General features: G+C 43.2%; 1 protein-coding gene and 1 long non-coding RNA gene across 8 annotated transcripts in view; one reads left to right on the forward strand and one right to left on the reverse strand.

Moving 5' to 3' along the window:
* The window catches only part of Vn (membrane-bound neuregulin protein vein), a 277,589-nt gene that overhangs the window by 166,042 nt on the left and 91,194 nt on the right, over window positions 1–20,353 (reverse strand). The window lies entirely within an intron of this gene.
* LOC139109661 (uncharacterized) overlaps window positions 1–20,353 on the forward strand; it is a 133,998-nt gene that overhangs the window by 103,745 nt on the left and 9,900 nt on the right. For all 5 annotated transcript variants that reach the window (XR_011546869.1, XR_011546873.1, XR_011546870.1 and 2 more), the window contains 3 exons: window positions 1,459–1,689; window positions 1,864–2,120; window positions 2,303–2,353. This is a non-coding gene — a long non-coding RNA (uncharacterized lncRNA). The remainder of the gene's footprint in view (window positions 1–1,458; window positions 1,690–1,863; window positions 2,121–2,302; window positions 2,354–20,353) is intronic.

A 20,353-nucleotide genomic window follows, 5' to 3' on the forward strand; every position in this document is an offset into this window, starting at 1 on the left:
TTATATTGCTAACACGGGACCGTCAGAACTTTCCTATATGATAATCCGTATATACAGCACGAGAGAGTCTCGTGCAATTAAAGCTTCTAAAAAAAAAAATAATAATAAAATAAAAAAGTCGCTCCGAGTCAAGCCTTTTAATCGTGCCTTTTTCGCAGATATTTTTGACACGTCGCGCGTCGTGATGCTGCAACGATCCGCGGTAAATCTCGAGGTACCCGATATACATATCCGCCTACGAGTAACACGTATGCATCGCGGTGGTTCTCCGACTGGCGTACAAACCGCACCGGACAAAGTCAATACAGACTAACAGCACGATATACTCGCACGTAGACAGGCAGATGCAATCGCATTACGCCCGCACGCATATATACAACGCGTTCTAAACCGTATACCCACGTACATACTTAAATGAAGAAAGAGATGCAGCGGGTTCTCGTACACTCGCGTATGGTTGCCAAAGCATAAACGCACCGTCCCGTTAACGCGGCTAAGCGAAGTAGATAAAGACACGGCCAGACCGCCGAAACCGCATGAGCGGCATCGCTATTAACTTAATTGAACCTATCCCAAAAGACAGATTCTACTTTAAGAGATAACCCCAAAAAGGTTGATATATTTTCAGCAAGCTCCGAGATAGAATTTGTACAAAGAGTATTTCGGTAATCATTAGCCATTTATATTTATTTATTTATTTAATTAATTTTATTTTATATTTATTTTTTATTTTATTTTATTTTATTTTATTTTTTATTAGACATTGCAAAACGCGTCTCAATCGCTTTTGCTTCTTCTACGTTAAAGAAAATTTTACGTATACTAATAATATTTAGCAATGAACCGTAGATGTAACTTGTATGGAATTTTAAATAATTTTTATTTTGTGGTAAATATAATTTAAAATTTATTTATATATTAATTATGTTCATCGCTTTAGTTTGATACTGTAAAATACAAATCATTAATATAGTCAACAAGTATCGCAACGGATACGCTAATTACAAATTCGTCATACATTAAAGTTAAAACTCGAATTAATATTCGAAATAATATTTGAAATAATATTCGAAATAGTATTCGACTTATAAATTGTTTTTCGCGCGAGGCAGGCCTGCGAGCATTCGCACTTTTTACTATCCCCACTCCTGCCCACCTTCATTCCCTATCCGGACACCGAGCGGAGCACACGTCGTGCAGTGAACGGAGCAACGTACGTATCATAAAAGTCATATTCGGCACATAGGTACCGTTCTTGGGTGTTGCGAATTAGCTTCCGCGATTGACGATCTTTACGCGAAGCATAATTACAAAGCGGGTACTTGCCACGGATTATTTATACGATTAATTATTATTCAGTTATTTTGCTTCCTCGCGTATTACTTGTATGTTGTTGCCGGCGCGTTTGATGGGTCTAGTATATTTCATATCATTCTAACATATCTTTTTTAATTGCAGAAAATAATCTGTAAAACGTATCGTCAACAATATTAATACGTTAACCTGCAAACAGCGCCTTGCGGCCAGCGGCGTACGTGCGAAGTGGCCAGCGAGCGTCCTCACTCCTGCCGACCTTCATTCCATACCCAGACGTCGAGCCGAGCACGCAGTAAACACCGAGCTTTGACTCCTACCAGCATTCCTTCGCCAAGAGCCGCCGAGCACGCAGTAAACAGTGAGCGGACTTTTGTACGTATTAAAAAATAGTTGTATTCGTCACGTAAAACTCGGCACTCGAATACTAGCTTTTCACCATTGTTAATCTTTGTACGTAGAATAGTTATAAAGCGAAGTATGACTTTGTCGCGGTTGTTGGCCGCAGTATCGCGTCATAACTTAAAAGCTTCTTTTTTCTGATTACAGACACGAATCTGAGGAACGTGATTTCGTCGCCGATGTGATTGAATCAACGAACCGCAGCCGGTTCGTTGGGCTTACGATCGGTAGTGTTGTTTAGTAACGCGGGCGACTTCTGCTTTGCGAAATTTAGTAACGCGAGTTTCGTCTGGCTGTGTTTGTGCGAAGGTTTTTGCTATTAGCTCTCGCGATAGAGTCACATCCCATCTGAGAGGAGGAGGAGGCCCAGGAAGGGCATCTTGCTTCGGTGGAGCAGCCTATCGGTGAGGATCTCTTTTGATTTTTAACACTTTATTTAATTTCTTCGAAATTTTACTTGCGTTCTAAATAAATTTGTTTTTAATAGTCGAATTAAAGAATTAATTGAAAGATTGTATTTATTTTTTTTTAAACAGTTATATTATTTTGAATGCTCCTTCAATGCAATTTTTCTTTTTTGTTGCAGTATCATCAGGACTTCATGACTGCCTAAACTCCACCGCTGCGCATCGAAACGGTGAGTCAGATATATATTTTTATCTTATCAGCGTTATGGGGAATCGCGTATGGAAAAATAATATAAAATATTTATACAAAAATACGTTTAACGATTATAAATCTTATCTATTTAATACCATTACGTTAATACAGTACAGTACTTTAAAAACGTTATTAAATAATTGCGATAATCATGTCGTTTAAACTCCCAAGCTGTAACTTTTTAAAAACCAACATTTACTTTCGCGGCACGACTATGAGTCAAGCGAAAGAAACGAATCAGCACCGGCGAAAAAGCGGCGACAATTAAATCTCTATACACCATCTCCTTTTTAAAACAGGCGTTTTCTCTCCCTGTTTGTTCTTTCTTTGAGAGCATTCGCGAAGAATATTTCGAGAGTTTCATTTTGCATGCATGTTATATTCATATTTCCATAAATATTCATGCTATAGGTATTCACGTTTTCGTATAGATTAAAATGTTAAAATTTCTTTCGTCTGTAACGCTTTATTGTACACTGACGGAAATGCCCGGCCGTTTTAACACTCGGGTGTCAATAAAATTCTCCGCGTACGATCGTACCTCGACGTAATTTTAGTGGTTCGTCAAGTAGCTAATTAGGTAGATAACGAAGCGCTGGTTTCCGAGATGTATTCCTAAAATTGACGCACGTCGCGTGCGAGCTGCTTTAATGCGACGGCAATGATGATGAAACCGATGCCCCCCCTAACAATAACGACGACGACGTCGACGTGCTTCGTTACTAACGACCGGGCTACCGGGATATACCTGTCGGACACCGCGACGCGTCTAATTGGCGGAAAATACGGCGGAGACGTCTCGCCACGCGAGGCGGACGTCCAAACGGCGGACGTGTCGACGTCCGGGGGCTATACCAGGAATAGACGCATGGCCAAAGGGCTGTCGCGACCCCCAAGGAAGGAGCTGTCTCCGAATACGCGCGTCATGTTCCTTTGGACACTTGCGTCCGGCGCGATTATCGATCGACGGAGCGAACTCAAATCGGTACCACACTTTCATCTTCGAATACTTTGCCAAGCGTTGCGCGAAGTTAGACCGAAGCCGCGTTCGTTTTACCTCCCGTACGAAGATATTTTTAATGACACTGCTTATTTGCGACTCGAATTGATTGACGCGGTAATACAAAAAGCAGAAATTTATTTAAGATTTATTTAAAATATTAAAAAAAAAAAAATTAATAAATAATCAAGTATTTAGGCATTAAAGTTAAAAAAAATTTTAAAGTAGAGTTGATTAGTTCGACCCGTGGACAACTCATTATAGGTATTCAATCGGAGTTGAAAAATTAAATACGAATTAAATAATATGATTAATAGGGACGAATCGAGGGGAAGTAAAACGTATGAGGTGATGATAATGATGATATACATAACTTATGTAAAAATTACATGGTATATGCTCGCGCATTTACACGTCGTTATCGCGAAAATCGACGGCTGCCCCGGCTGAAAAATTTGTATTCGGCGCAAGCGAAGGATTAATTTCCTCGAGGGTATCGTTGGGCTATCTCTCGGGACAGTTTCTCCCGTGCGTTCAATTGTGCGGCGATCCGCCGATGGCCGAGATACGCGGGAGTCGTTAACCGGGCCGATGTTTAATCTCACGTGAACACGCGAGCTCGATGTTTTCATCGCGCTCGGACGACATCGCGGCACGTTTAACGCAGGCGTTTTACGCAACACTCAACGCACGCGATTCCAGTAATTAGGCTTTTATTACAAGCGCGTTTAATTATTTGCCTCGAGTTTCCGCAATTACGGCCGATACGACGTCGGGTTGGTCGACGATGACGAGGCCAGCCGGGACAAAGTGTTGCGAGGATGTCGCTAAGAATAGAGGGACCAGTCGGCTTCCGGGACCGGCAGCCTCGAACGTCGGCCGCCGATTTATATGCGTCCAGCGCGATTAAATATGTTTTGCGACCGCGCTCGCGAATACGTGTATCCTATATTTGTCCGTGCACGAATTAATGCACGAACTAAATCCAGCCGAATCCTAACCGGATGATACTAATTCCCTTAGTCCAATGGCCAGAAAGTGTCGCATTACCAATTGAGATGTTTGCGCTGGCGAAAGCGCAACGTGATTAACCCTTGATGAATTAGAATCAGAGTATAATTGCAACGTGAATTACGAGTCGTACACATGCGATCGGTTTTGTATAAAATTAATGCGCTTTACGCGAAAGAAAAATTAACCTGATATCATTTTCATTGCGTCACATTGCTCGCCGATGTCTTTTTAATCCAAGATTTTGCTCGATTTGGTAATTAATTTACAATTAAAAAAATAAAAAGTTATTAAATGTGCAGAGTCACGTATATATATTTTCTGTAGATTTTAGTGCGTTTTAATAGGAGAGTATTTACAATCTGTCGCAAATTACGATCATGAATGTCGGAACGCGCGCGTTTAACTTCTTCTGCTCTACGACTCAAATCGGATTTTATTCTGAAGATTTCCCCATGAAAGCGCGGCGTCTGAAAATGCAACAGACACCGCTCGCGGGTGCCGTTTCTCGTGCCGACGCGCGCACATTCCGAGCTTTTCGTGGCTTTGATGGGTCTCAGACCGCCCTTTCCCTGTAGCCCTCCCCCTCGTGCGTCTCCACGACGGCGGCTTCTCGTCTAAAAACGGAACGCCATTCGCGTTTTTATCCGCCGCCTCGGCGTTCTCCATGCGCGAGTATCTCGATCCCATCGATCTCGCGAGATCAAATTTTCACGCGGAATAAACGTCAAACGTGAAGCTCACAAACACTCGGCGGTATCGACTCCATGTCGAATCCTTTATCCGCACCGCGTCCTTATTTATGAGACGGAGGAATCTATTTAGAACCTTTAAGCGCTCTTTCGCTCGCTTTCGCTCGCTTCTAAAAAGAAAGGCGGTTGAAGTAAGCAAGTTTTGCGAAGTAAAATTTTTATTTTTTTATTTTTTTTTTATTTTTATTTTTTTTTTAAACTGTAACGTCGCATTTAATGATCGTGTCAGAAAGTATGCACTTTTGCGGCTAACACAATTTCCTCCTTCGAGGAGTTTTCAGTTCTCGCGGAGTTTCGTCGCGATCGTATGCCGCGCCGCGGTGAGATTTAATGGCAGGTGCGCGGTGGCTTTTCTGGCCTTAAAGTTTGTAATTTGCATACATTTGCTCGAGGCGTTGTATACGCGTGTAAAAATCGTTTGGGGTTCGGGTTCTTTTTTTTTTATTTTACGCCGGAAAGGCGGATTGCGGAGGCAAACGTCTACCGAGAGTGTAATTTAAAGGAGATTTAAAAAGGGTGATTATATATAATATATTTAATAAACCGATTTTTTAGAATGTTACCGGGATTAGGAAATTTATTCTCTCTCTTCCTCTCACTTCGCGTGTAATTTGCACATATTTATGGGAGTGCTCATTGACAATGGTATGCCAATAGATAAAGTAAATGTCACGAGCGTAAATTGAATTCAGCGAGCTGTAAAAAACGTTAATGATCTCACGTCATTGTTTTTCTTTGCTTAACCGTAGTTTCGCGCGGTATGCGAAATTAAAAATGTCCTAGATTTTTATAAAATACAAAAAAAAAAACAAAAAAAAATATAAAATGAGGGGGAAAGAACAAATATATTAGCGCGTACGTTGATTCCGTGTAAATTGCGAAACGAAGCCTGCCTGCCTGTGCCTCGCTGTTACCACATTGTTTATCGGTAACAATTTTATCAAATGTCAATGGACTCATTAGCATACGAGCAATAATCGAGAGTAAACTAACCCGTTCGTCGCAACAATATACTTTCGTTACAACGATATAGAACAGCTCATTCAATTGCAACAATATAACGTTTGTACAATTACAACAATAAGCCTTTGTGACAAGAATGGAAGGACAAATGATGACCTCGGTCATTTGATTGAAGAACACAGGATGCATGCACGCTGACGCGATGTATGGAGCGAGATTGCAAATTCAATGAGACGTGACGTAGAAAAACGATGAAATTATTACTTAATTTGCAACGTCGTGCGAATAATGCACGCGGGGCGTTATTGTTGCAAGCGTTATAATCATAGCTTAAATATATACGTTATGTACTCTAATACGAATTGAGTGATGCATTTAAGCTCTCTTTGATAATTCATTTGAATATAATTCCATGACACGGCTGTCATTATTTTACTATTATATCAAACCGTATCAGTTAATTATTAGATATTACACCGAGGCCTGTTTTGTGTACGAACTTTAATTCATTCCGTATGATAAACCGCGATAACCCATGATTGATCGAAGAGACTGTAAAAATCAGGTTGCGAATTATTTTGAACAAGACAATAGTACGTTGTTTTTTTTTTTTTTCGGAAACGTCGAACACCTTTCAATTTACCGAGGCAAAGTTTAGAAGACGCCGACTGTAAAGTTAAAATCATTAACCACGAAATCGAACTTTCTGTAAAAAAGAAGTAAGGGTTGTCCGGCCACCTTCTTCCCTTCCTTCTCTTTCTCTCTTTCTCGCTCGCCTGGCAGGTATCGGTGCGGTTTTACATTCCGGCTTGACGAATCGATCTTTACATGGACAAATTGGAAAGCTTGATTGATGTACGGTACGAGGTACGGCAAACGGAGTTACAGAGCGGCGCGCGCGCACGTGGCGGAGGCGAAGGGAATATAGAGACGGGGGTCTCTTATTGCTGCTGTCAACAGCCGGGTACGAGGGTGGGAAACGGGCAATGATCGCGCATACATGGGACGGCGGTGGTCCTCGGGGCGGAAATTGGTTTAGTGTTTGCCTTTTTGACTGAAGTACTGTCAGTTACATCTGTATCGCGGACCTCAGCCTCCGGAATCGAGGAAGGGAGCGCCGATAGCTGCAGCGACGGAAAGTTGATCGTCAAAAGCGCCCCGAGGAAAACCGCCAATCAATTGAAAGGGTAGTGGATCGATGTGGCGGCTCGCGCAATGTCGAGTGCTTCGCGTGACGGGTTCCTCTCGTTGAAAAACGCGGTGGAAAAAAGGGAAAAAAAAAAAAAAACACAGGAAACAAAAAAAGAAGGTAAAAGTCGAGTGCGGAAGAATGCTCGTTTATTCCTACACGTCGCTTATATGATACAACATTGTTCACATATGAAGCTCGATCAGTAACACGCGCGCGAAGATACGTTTGTTCTTCGACCGGTTTTGATCCCTCACAAATACGGTTAATGTTACAATTTGATCTCTCCTTGCGTAGACAATAAAAGTAGCAGATTTGCGAGAAAAAAAAAGTACTTCTTCAACGAAATAACTCGACACCGTATTTCGGCTACGTTCACTTATCGCGACCGCTCGTAATTTTAACACTTAATTTTTACCTATCGGCCGGAAGTAAGACTTTGTAGAATCTCGTCCCGTCCCGTTTTTATCTCCCGGTGCGTGTCCCGAGTTTATCTCGCGCGAATAAATTTCGCGCCTGATCGGAGCTCGCGATATACATGGGATTCGACGCCGAAGGCAGCTTACATATAAAAGGCATTTAATAGAAGCACACAGGCTCGCTTCGCTTTGCGGTGACTACGATGCAGACTGCGGTGGTTATGCGGGGACACCAATTGGCATTCATTGGCGCCAATTTATCTTCGCAGACGCGAGGCGTGGCTGAAACTTAAGCGTGCTGCTGCTCCTGCGTCCGCTTAATTGTACGCCGGTACTAATTAAGCGACGACGAGCCCGCCACGAAGGAGAATACCTCACAGCTTGGTTCTCCCGCCTCTCTCTCTCTCTCTTTCTCTCTCTCTCTTTTTTTTTTGTTTTTTTTTTTCTTTTAAAGTACGTATAATGACATTTTCAAGTTTATTCCCACGAGAAGAGCAGCAGAGTTTCTTTCGATGTGCTTTATCTTGTCGATTACGCCAGGTAAAACGTATTAACAGACGTCCCAAAGAATTAATTGTGATAAGTCAGTCCCGTTTATTTGCAATGGTATTACACTCGCAATATGTTTGAGAGTAATCGCGATCTTCAATTATTCTTGCCGTTGCTTTCAAGCACTTTCATGCCTCGGACTATTTGCATGCTAAAGCGCGAAGATCACCCAGTGCCATCGTCTTTCCGTTCGCGTTCATTATCGCGTGGCGAAATTATTTTCCTGTCTACATAACTGCGGAAGTCTGATAACTTTTAGATAGTTATCGCTAATCATGTATAAACGTCAAACTTTTCGGTACAGTGGCAGGCGCTGGATGGACGTGTTCCGTGCGCGAGTGAAAATTAACCTTCGTGATTGAGGGGGGTCCAAATTCAACTTGCGGTCGAGGCGCTGATAGTAGATATTGATTCGCCAAACATTTCACGGTAGGCGAAGGCGATCCCGTTTCCGTCAACGGTTCGGTTGTTAGAGAGTATCTCGGATGAGGGATCGCAATAATTTTTTCTTTTTTTTTTCGCGAAAGACTTATTAATAGTAATTCGCGGTAAATGAAAGTAAGGAAAGAAAGAGAGAGAGAGAGATATATATATATATATATATATATATATATATATAGAGAGAGAGATAGATTGAACTATAATAAAATAAAATTTAATTAAAGTCAGTGGAACTTAACATTTTAGATGTTTCACGGTGAAATTCACGCGGCGTATAATTTAAAACGTACTTCCATACTTCCATTTAATGTCCGTTCCCTGTTATAATTCAGCCTCGGAATTTGAATATGGCGAGTTGAACTTCAGTAGACACCGCGAAGTTCGCCCGCGCTGCGCTTCATACCGCGATGCAATAAATCGAGACCGCGACGACAAAAGGTCAAGTTATTAGCACTAGATTACACACCATCTATTATTATCTGCGCCTTGTGAAGTGCAAAGAAGACCGAATTTCATTACGCGCCAGCCCCTCGGTACATACTACGGTTTAAAAAATTGACGACGAGCGGAGGGACTAAATTATTCAAGTCGGGATAATTGAATTATTGAAAATCAATATTGCTTTTTAAAAAGGAATATATGCGTGATCTCGCTAAAACTAAACCACGGAAGATTATCGCTGAAGTGCATTATTTTTAGAAAATAAAATTATATCTCCCTCCCACAAACAGAATGGGATTGCAATCAGGCGCCGTGAGAGAGCGAGAGTAGTTGTCGGCCAGCTCGATCTCCCCAGTTAATTATTCTAATTTGATTAAGATTTATCTCGGCACGGTGGTTCGTTTGTTCGCGCTCTGCTCGTTTCTATCCACGGAATATCGCTTTCGAATCGGCCAATTCGCTCCGGTCTATCCTTTAAACTAATTACAAGTTGGAGAACTCTGTCCACCGAGCCCTCTTTTGTTGCTTTCTTCCTCCCTTTCTCGCGCTCAATCGCGTACTATTTCAACCTGCCCGCAACCCACCGAGACATTTCTCGGATTATCCGAAGGCGACGGTCGCACACGACGACCGTGTTCGATCTCGCCTCGAGGCGCGCATTTCCTCTTCGGCGGAAGATCCTGCCAATATCCGATTGTTTCGTGAAGTATATGCCGTGTACAAATAAGTCAAAGAAAAGGAAGTGGCTCTTAAAGGAAGAGCGTTTGATTTGCGCGAAATGCGACAGCTTACAAGAGACTAGACGGGTGTTTTTTTTGAGATTCGGGAAAGAGAAAGAGAGAGAGAAATCACCTCCGTTACCGTCGTTGTCGGAGTTATCGATCGCGTTTCTCGACCCACGGACTGCGAATGACGTCGGGTAATTCAACATCGGAGACCACCGAGGGACTTTAATTGCGGGATGTCAAACGTGGACGTGCGATTAACCGGAAGACGGTCAAACCGTGACGCGGCGGGCTCCGCTCTTTAATTAATTCTTCGTAGGACTTTCTCCTCCTGGCGGTATGCGCGATATTCGAATTCATAGCTTTTAATAAAATATTTTCCGCGTTCGATAACGGTACTCCTCAGATTAAACGAGAATTGTCTTTGCCCCCGTCTGGTTCACTGTCGAGATCGGTCGGAGAAATATCGCGGCGGCGACAATATATTTATCGCACCTCGCGATAAATTTGTATAAGTCAAATTTTTCATAACTGCTCTTTCCGTCAGAAAGATTTAAAGCCTTTTTCACTTTTCCGTTCTTGAAATTCTCAAACCTGCAAATTTCACCCCGCTGCGAAATTTTGTACGCAAACTTGACATCTGTCGTTTCGGAAATCAACACGAGCACCTTGTGATAGCGGAGGTACGCCGTATCGATTTCTGAATATAGTAATTGGGCCAATCGCGTCTCGTCCCCGCGTCATCGTTAATTAAATCGAGCCCGATGATTCAGGAGGGACGACCTTTCGCTCACGGAAACAGGCCGTTTGCATACGGTTTCTCGTTCACAGCTGTCGAAAGGTTTCTACCGGCCAACGTTTGTGCGCGTGCCGAATAATTGCACATTTGGTGGTCGAGGCGCGAATTTCTCATCGCATTCTAATGCTGATTGGCGAATTAACCGCCTCGAAATTTCGCCGCGTTCATGCCGCTCTCGAAACCGAAAAGCGAAAGACATATATTCGCAATGCGTTAGATAACTTGCGAAAATTACCAGAGAATTTATTAGCGTGTATATTTAACGTATGTTAAATTAATAATCTCTAAATATCTCACTTGAGCGTATTAAAATACTATTTTAATTATTAAAAAAAAAAATAAAAGAAATTAAATTGAGAGGCGATGTGCAAATATACAATTAAATTTAGTAAGACCGAAAACGATCAGCGTGAAACGGGCTTTTAGTGACAACAAACAGCAAACGATGTAATTACGAGAAACGAAATGTGGAAAGTTTCTAGCGTAAAATTGCAAAAATTACGCTGCGCTCCGCGCTAAAATTAAATAACTTTTTTTGCATGCGCCAGCATGCCGGGTGCGCGCGGCGTCATGTAACAGGTTGATCCGCGGGTTGAAATATGCGCGGTTGCACACGAGTAACAGATACCAGTCGTTCGAACGGCAAATACGGCTGTAATATGAATGCCCCTGCATCGCATCGCGTTATTTTATTCTCCGAATTAAGCACGGTCCATTAACTGACGGAAAATCATCGCGCTGCCGGAAGTTCGCCGAAACGGTTTTAGCGAAAGGTTCGCCGACCTTTGTTTCGCATGAAGCATATTGTGTACTTATCGGCGGGAAATTGCACGGGAAGAGCATCATGATGCGCCGATGATTTTCGCATTTCGACGCCAGAAACGAGGGGATTTTTTTTTCTTTTTTTTTTTAATCGGCATTTCATTAACTTACGCTTGAAATATGATCTGCGCGTGTTTAAAAAATAAACGACGTGCATACGATGATTGCGAATAAAAATTTCAAGTTATCTCGTTTAATCCTAATTCATCACCGGGCAAGGCTTTATTAAAGAAAGAGAGAGAAAGAGAGAGCACTGTAAAAACTTTCTAACTTGGTTTTCCCGTAGGAAGCCTTCTTAAAAAAAAAAAAAAAAAATTTATTACCCGACTAAAAAATGATCCGACTTATAAATAATTACCCAGCCCCCTTTTCTCGGCTCATTACGCGAATTAAGATCCTCTTCTAGTCTCGGAAAGACATGATCGTGAAATGATTCAGCGGACTCGGCCACCAGGCCGCTACGATCGCAAGCACGATAAATCTTGTCCGTCAGTCAATCGGTCAATCGATGAACCGACCGATCAACCCGCCCATCTATCTCGAACCCGACAAACGTATAAGTATATATATATGTATATACACGCATACGCGTGCATACGTACGCGTGCATGCGTGGCCGCACACTTGGGCGCGTACGGTTCGCCGTCGGAAGTGATTCTGGGCGTTTGCGTTCCGCGCCGGCGATGTAGTTCATAAATTCCCGAATTTAAACGGGAGACGCCCGTCGTAAACGCCGCGGCCGTGACGACCGCAAACGAAGACGTTAAAAATCGTAACTTCGAAGGGGCTAGCATGAACGAGTGAAGCAACGTATGGGGAGCGGGACGAAAGGGAGACGGGGGGGGATATCGCGGTGGTTGCGGGCCACCCGTGCGCGACGCGGCGCGGCGCCAACGTAGGAATCGCGTGTAGGCCCTCTCCTTCGGGAGTAAACAAATCAATTCCGGCTCGGGACACGTTTATGTCCGCGATCGTAAATTACCATTAAGGTGATTGCCTGTGCGCACACATGCGCCCGGTGCACACGGTAGCGTCAAACGATCCTGGACGCACGAGAGAGGAAGATCCATGTTGATCGTTGTCGTCGTTCGTCGTGGTGGATCGTCTTTCGCAGTATGCTCTTGCCTATCTCATCCTCGCATATCTCTCAGACGTTCTAAACTCGTAATATTACAAAAAATTTAGCAAAAAATCACGATTAAAATCACGTTTCGTGCAGATAACGAAAAAAAAGTCAGCGTGCGGGTTTCAAAATATTTTGATATACTTAACAGCTTTAAATAACGCGTTAAAAAAAGAAAAGACTTCGGAAAGAAAAAAGTAGAGGAATTGCGGCTGCATTATTTAGTCCGTGCGATCGTTATTATTGTCGTTCTCGCGGCGAGGGAATTGTAATTTATCGCAAAAGCCAAGTTTGATTAGACTAGCTCAAACAGTTTTCGATAAATCTGTCTTTACACCGGTTAGAAATTTAACCTCCGCTTCAGCGGTTTTCCGATAAGAATTGCAATTTCTGCCGGTTTATCGTTCCTTTGAGACGAAAAAAGGCGCGCCAGCTCTCCGGCAGGATTGTTAGTCGCGTTTCGAAAGGAACGCCCGGAGTTGGGCCTGAAGAAGACGGTGCTCGATCTCGCCTGTATATATATTTACCCGGCGTTTTCCGTCGCTGGCTCGTTCGCTCGCTTTCTAAGGTTGTTCCAGGTAATCCGGGAACAGCTACGACCGCGGCGGCGCAGTAATTTGAGAGCGCATAATAATTTTGTTGCTCGTCGGAGATATTAATTTCCCGAAATTATCTTTGATAGAGCAATTAAGAGTAGATAGAACCATTACGCGATACCCGGTGGCGCGGGCTTTAGTTTAAACAGCGAGCCGGCGATCCTTCGCTCGTGGCGGATAGCCCTCCCTGCGGGCCGGTTATGCCGTCGAGATAATGGCTAATAAAGCCACCAGTAGTACTAATCAATGACTTGTTTGGCCGTCTACGTCGTCGCGGTTTATTGAGATTACTGATTTTCCCGGTGCAATCTCGCGTGCATTTTATTATGTACAGCGTGCGTCGTGCTTAAAGAAAACAAACGGGAGGGAAAAACTTGGCTAGCAATTTCCCAAGCGTCCTATTGTCGTTCAGGTATCGAAAAATACAGAGAGAACGCGCGAAGCTACGAGAACGAATCGCGAAGTGGTTTCTGACGCAATTATAATGTTGTATTATCGAGTAAAATTTTTATTAGGAGGTAATGTACACTTGGTTTAATATTAAAAATTTTGCGACGTATCTGAAACATAACCATATCAAGTGCGTGTAAATTAATTTATTAATCTCGACAATTACGCGAAATTTTATACCCGATGAAGAAGCTAACGTCGGCAGGTCGGCTGGGATTTCTTTGGAATCTTGAACGTGCGACGCACGTATCGAACTCGAAAGTTTTCGATATTCTTTGGCTGAGCAATCTCAAGTTTTAATCCGGTTAGAACATAGAGGCTATTATTCCGGCCGCGTAATGAAATGCGAATTGAAACGAGGAGGCGACGACGACGACGACGACAATATCGGATATCAGAGACGTCTCGCGTAGAGAAGTAGAACGTTACAAGCATAAACCGGTAATCGATTTAGCGACGCTCAAGTCGGAAGTCCTCGGCAGTACGAGTGCCTGCCGGTTATCGAGTCGCGGCATTAAAGTTTAGCGAGCCGAGTCATGCGCGAGATACTCGCATTGGGGACGAGTTCGTTCGACGTCGATATTAGATGAGTTTCGCGAGTAGCCGGCAACGATAGAGACATCGGAAGTTATTTAGAAAAACAGCTGAGCGATCGAAATCGACTAATTCGGTCGATTAGAGATGAAAGGCAGATCGGCGTGATTACACTTTTTCGCGATATCCACGGATAATTATAAAACCTTATGAGGCATAAAACGTTAATGAAATTGCCGCGGCGCGTGGAGATGTTTTCCATTGCGTGTGATCGATTGCGGGAAATGTGCGACGGGTTTTTATTTATTTCGTGCCTCGCGGCACGAAAAAAGGTGGATAAAAAGAGATTAATTGCGACGGACCAATAATGCCTCAATTAAATAGCAATCTTATCATTATTATCTCGCGGATAAATACGCCGAGCGATAAGAAATTAAATTCACAATTAATCAACTTTAGCGCACTTTATTATATCTATCTTTACCTTGCTTAAGTGATGCGATTTATAGGAAACGCTCATTTATGACTTAACATTTCGTAGCTTTGTATAAATAAAGGAAAATAAAAAAAAATTAAAGAAAACGAGATTTAAGTTTCGATACTTTGCAATTATCGTAATAATTGGCGGCGCCAATCTGAAGGAGTGTAATTTTGCGATAGCGGACATTATGTCAGATCACCGCGAATGAGAAACGGAAACGGATTCACTCGTTTGACGAGAGGATGGAACGTCTACGACGGTAATCCCGGTATTCGTTTGTTCCCCGAAGAAACTTATCCGGCAAAAAAAGATACCCGCCGGGAATAGGTCTCGCCGACATTTCCATGAGCGCTCGTCGTCGCGGGTGATGCAGTGTCACGGACTATGTCACGTCGACCGAGCTCCTTTTTTTTTTTTTCTTTTTCTTTTTTTTCTATCCGCGCCCCTTTAGAAGCGACATATCCCTGGAGAAGCGCGCGGAAGCCACTGGTCATTTTTCAGTCGGCGCGGAAATAAGATGTCGGGCACCGGGTTCATATGGGGAACGAGGGGACGGCTGCAATTCCGCAAAAGCACCGCGATTGTTATCCGCGGAGTCGAGAGAAAAACAGAGGACGTATCACGGTATTGCATCGACACGCGATTCGCAGCATTCGGCGAGAATTTATAATATTTTTTTTTATTACAAATTTTTTTTTTTTATTATAAGATCTTTCTATATCAAAAATAAATAGCGTTAATTAAATTGCTTTATTCAATTCTTATTTCGTAAAAGTGTCCGAGGCAAAATTCGTTTAGCTATTTCGATTTTGCAACTAGTGGTTAGATCGCGCGGATTAAATTATATTCCTCAGCTGTTCTTTAGGATTTTACAATTAAAATTAATTTACGTAAATATAAGAGTACATTTAGGAATCTGAACGGATAATTTATTATTAATAATATAAATTTGGTTACCCAATTGTTCGATGAATCTTTTAGTATACTCAATAAAATAATCATCGCTCATTCTTCGTCTAGACGGTCGCGCCAATATTTACGCTTATATTATAATCGGATGGTATCGATTTCTCGTGCGCTTTCAATCGTATTCTACGTCATTCGGAGCAGACGGGGCGGAAAAGGAAGTGACTCATAAAAAAAAAAGAGCAAAAATTGGATTGTCAGTCAAGGGTGGCATATGAAAATGTTATCAATCTTAGGTGGTTGTTTACGACGAGCGTTTGAGAGCCCTCGATTTGGCGTCGATCCAGCCCAGATATGAATACGCGAGCTTCGCACGGGCATGGGTGGTCGGACGAGTATTTGATAGCGATCGACGGAAGAAAATCCCTTCATTCTACATCGAATATGCGACATATTATCCCAGTAACATTTATGGAATTTGTAAAATTTTAAAGCTATCGATGTTCTAAATATTCGCACGTTAAACGGACATCCCTCCCCTCTCGCGTTACATTTTTCTCTTTATCCAATTTTATCGTCTCTTTTTGATAATTAAATTTAACGTAAAATCCCTTTTACATATACCACGCGCAAAATGATATATATATATTTTTTTTTAACACAATTAAGTATCATATTTATGCGCTTTAACTACTACCGCTCACTTTGATCGCGGTGTTTAATTCCATTCGCGTCACGTCGAGTGTGAGCGTTTAAACGTGAGTAAAATCGCGAACAGTTACTAAAAAGCGCTCAACGACATCCGATATCCCGCTAGCGGGATCCATTCGGGACGATCGCGTAACAATGACTTTCGTGTTACGTACTCGGTACGACATAGTCGTACGGCAACGTCTTCGCCGCGGAGTAAAACTGCGAAAGCTCTCGCCATCTGGAAGAGCTGCTCCCGTCATCTGCGGAAACGACGGGTACGAGTCTCTCGTGCTCGACCTCGGAATGTGTTCCGTACTTCGAACATTTTGGTTAATGTTTATGCGCGTCGAGGACCGGGGAAAGACAGCGAATACGCGAGAGAAGAGCTGTCATTTCGTCGTCGAGGGGTGCCATCGTGCGTAACGTGCTATGAGAGCGTCTTATTGCCATTCAAAATGTACAATGCGACGATGACTCAGATGCTGCAAATATTTGTACTAGCACATCCACGAAACGTACGTGGAACGCGAAGCAGCGCTCCAGCTCGTCATAAAGCCAAGCGCCGTCTTTTCCCATCCGAGAGAAGACTCGAAAATTTACCGTCGGATTATCCCACATATACGATATCTCTCGCGTGAATCTTGAGAATTTTATTCCCGGCGATATGTATTTTTCCCCCGTCGATTCTGCCGGCGAACTTTTCGGTGTCGCTAAAACTAGATATTTTATATCGCTCACCCTTGGCGCAAGAAAAAAAAAAAAAAAAAATTATGCAAATACCGCGAGATTGAACTTACCCTCGCCTAATTACTTATATCATATTAACGAATGAGAGTTTTTGCGTTATCATATTACGGAAATTATTATACGGATGAAACAGAAGGATTCACCAAGTGAGTTAACATTATTTTCGAAGATTAAACAAATTCAAAGAGGAAGTTAAGCTTGTGATAAAATAATATGCATGTAAATGCAAATTTTTCGTAATCAGAATATTAAAACGAGCTTGAATAATATATTACACGGGCGATGAAATTTAAACATAAATAATTTTCAAAGTCAGCGTTACGTCTTTTTTTTTTTTGTTTTTGAGAAAAGCTTCCATCACTCTTTCCCCATTCCGTCATCTCGGGACCGAGCGGTAAGGACGGGAGAGCCCCCATTTGCAACTCCGCGCGGCCCTTTGACTTCCGTGAAACTCGTCGCGGCTCACAGACGAGGATCACGCGTTGAATTTTGCGTTTGCCGGATACGGGATTGCGTCGGTAGATGCGCCCGCGAAACTTTTTCCCACAGCGAAAAACGTCGACCGGCCGTCGTCGTGTTTTATTCGACGAAATTCTCGAGCGTCGCACGTATGCAGCGTCGCGCAATGAAAAATAAACAGCGTCTCTGCGGAACGTTTCGCGTAAAGGCCCGCGATACATTTTTTTAAATTCACTGAGACGCGCGACGTCGTTAAAACGTAATCCATGGACGCTTCGTCTGCAATTTACATCCGGCGTCCATCTCGCGCGGAGAATGTCTCGGAAACACAGGCTTGGGCGTTAAATCGTCGCCAACGTTACGCCGATTCACGAAGACGGGACGGATTTTCGCGGAGGTTTAAACGGCGGATTTACGGGCGAGAGCTTCTCGAGACATTTCCGATTTTTCCATGGAAATTGCACGTGAAAGTCGGCGGGGCGCGCTCGAAGGGCGTTAACAATAATTGATGCGGTACTTCCGGCGGAATCGCGGCGGCGGTGCGGATTTTATTTGCGACTCCGTAATTCGACGACCGGCCGTCATTAGCTCGAATAACTTAACTCGATATTTGAACAGACGATCTTTCTAACGCGCGATAACGCGGGAATTGAATAGGTGAGCGATTAGCCCGGCAGCAGGACGGCGCGCGCCGGATAATAACCGTTTCGGGTGTACGTTTCCATAAACGCTTCCTGCCATTATCAATTCTTTAGAGCCGTCACCGCCGGTACCAAAGCGAGGGCTGAAATATGCAGAGGCCTGTCAGCCCTTCGTTACGAACGGTTCGACATTTTCCATGAGAACGATGTAACACCGGCCCGTAGATTAATGATCGCGATACCCGTCGCTACAATCGCGTAATGCGAATGTAATGTCCAATCTGTCGCGCGCATACTTAATAATTCTCCGGGTGCCCGATCGATGGCTCGCGCGACCCGCGAATAATGACGCGCCTGAGCCGAATAATACACCCAATCTGTGGGCGCAACAATATTTCGTCAGCGTGATTAACGACTGCCAATCAACGGCCGCCCGCGCGGCCGACGTAAATTACTCATTAGGTATTCTATTCGCCCGATAAGAATGAGGGCCCGGGATGGAACGGATATATAAATTTTGCTATTGCGCGTGAAATACGAGTCGGGATTCCGTGTTCCGCGAGTCATACCTTGATTGAGTTATCGAATGTCGACGTTAAAACCTGCGAAATTTTCTCCCCCCCCCTTTTTTATCTGCGGGTGAGCGATAAAATTTCGACCGTCGCTTCTTATAAATAGCAATCGTGAGATTCGCGAATATTCCCTGGCCCGCACACGCATTCGCATTGTCACGGCGCGTTCATTACGGCGATCCTTCTTTGCTGTCGTATCGATCATCCCCTATTCTAAAGAGCCCTGGGAACTTTGAGAAAAATATCAAGTCCTGGGCAGCGCATTAATGCAGCGTATACGTAAATTTGCAAAGAGGGCTGTAAAAAGAGAGACTGCTTTTCGCGGAGGACATTTTGAAAGGGACGCACTTCTCTTGCCTATGCGAAATAGCGAAAGGACGTGAAGCTATAAATTTCAACGAAATCTCTGCAGCATATTTTGAATCAAACCTGCTTTTCGAGAGAGAAAAAAGAAACCTTTAGGAAACGATATCAGACTACTATTTCCTGAATATTTTCAGAATTAAAACAAAAAGAAAAATTTCAATATACTTTTTCCTACAAAATCTGGAAGTTTTATTAGTAGAAAAATGGTATTTATGTATAAGCGTTCTTATTTATTAATAAAAAAATATTGAATGTAATTTTTTTTTTAAAGAACAAAAAAAAAATCTTTTATATTTTTATACTTTGACTTGTTAAAAAATTTTTAAGAGAGCTACTGCCTGCACATTTATGCATTGAAAAGCGTCTATTAATAAAAGATGAATATTCAGCTTAAAAAGTAATAGCTGAGAGAATCGCGGATTAATTTTTTTTTTCTCTCCAAAATCTGACAAGAAAAGAATTAAAAAAATGCAGGGTAAAAAAAGAAAAAAACCAAAAAAAAAAAAACGAGAAAAATTCAACCTAGTTGTAAACGAAAAAACCAGTGCAGTTCCAACGCGTACCGAAAACTTGCAGTCTCTCTCCTCCTAAAAAAAAGAGAAGAATGAAAAAAAAATTGAACGACCTTTCGAAATGGGAAATAACCGACGTTCCTCACGTCGCAAACATTTCTGTTCGATCGCGTCGCGGCAGGACGGCGTACGGCGTTCGTGAAAGACGGCGTCGACGCCGACATCGGCGCGAATGAAACGATAACGGCACCGGCGAGAGGCCATCAAGCAGCCGCGAGTCCATTTTTCGCGCGACGAGCTGCGTCCGTTCGCACGTAGCGCGCTATGTCGTAAAGTGAAAAGTTGCAACTCTGGCTGATGGACGAAAGAGAGAAAGAGATAGGATATAGGGGGAGAGGGAGAGGCGAAAGGAAAGAGGAAGAGGGGAAAAAGAGTGAAATGCGAGAGCGGCGCGACGGCAGAAGGGTCGGTCTTCGTGTCGGAACCATTGTTGGTTAACGAGGTAACTCGACACGTCCGAAGATAACAGGGTTCGTGCTCCGCACGAGTAACTCGCCGCAAAAAGAGTCCGTTCGTGGTCCCGAGCCGCCGCCTGTTGGAAAAGCTTGTCGCGCTACGAAGCTTGACTACTACTTAACCTGCGGATCTGTAGACCGAACGGGAAAATGATGGAGCACGCGGGAAAGAGAACCCACCGTGGAACGGGAAGCCCCCGGGTGCATTATGATTCGAATCGTCGTTCTGACTTTTCAGATTTCCGATTGCGTTCACTATCTTATTCCGTAG

This window comes from Cardiocondyla obscurior, linkage group LG18 (genome assembly GCF_019399895.1).
Source record: "Cardiocondyla obscurior isolate alpha-2009 linkage group LG18, Cobs3.1, whole genome shotgun sequence".
NCBI lineage: Eukaryota > Metazoa > Arthropoda > Insecta > Hymenoptera > Formicidae > Cardiocondyla > Cardiocondyla obscurior.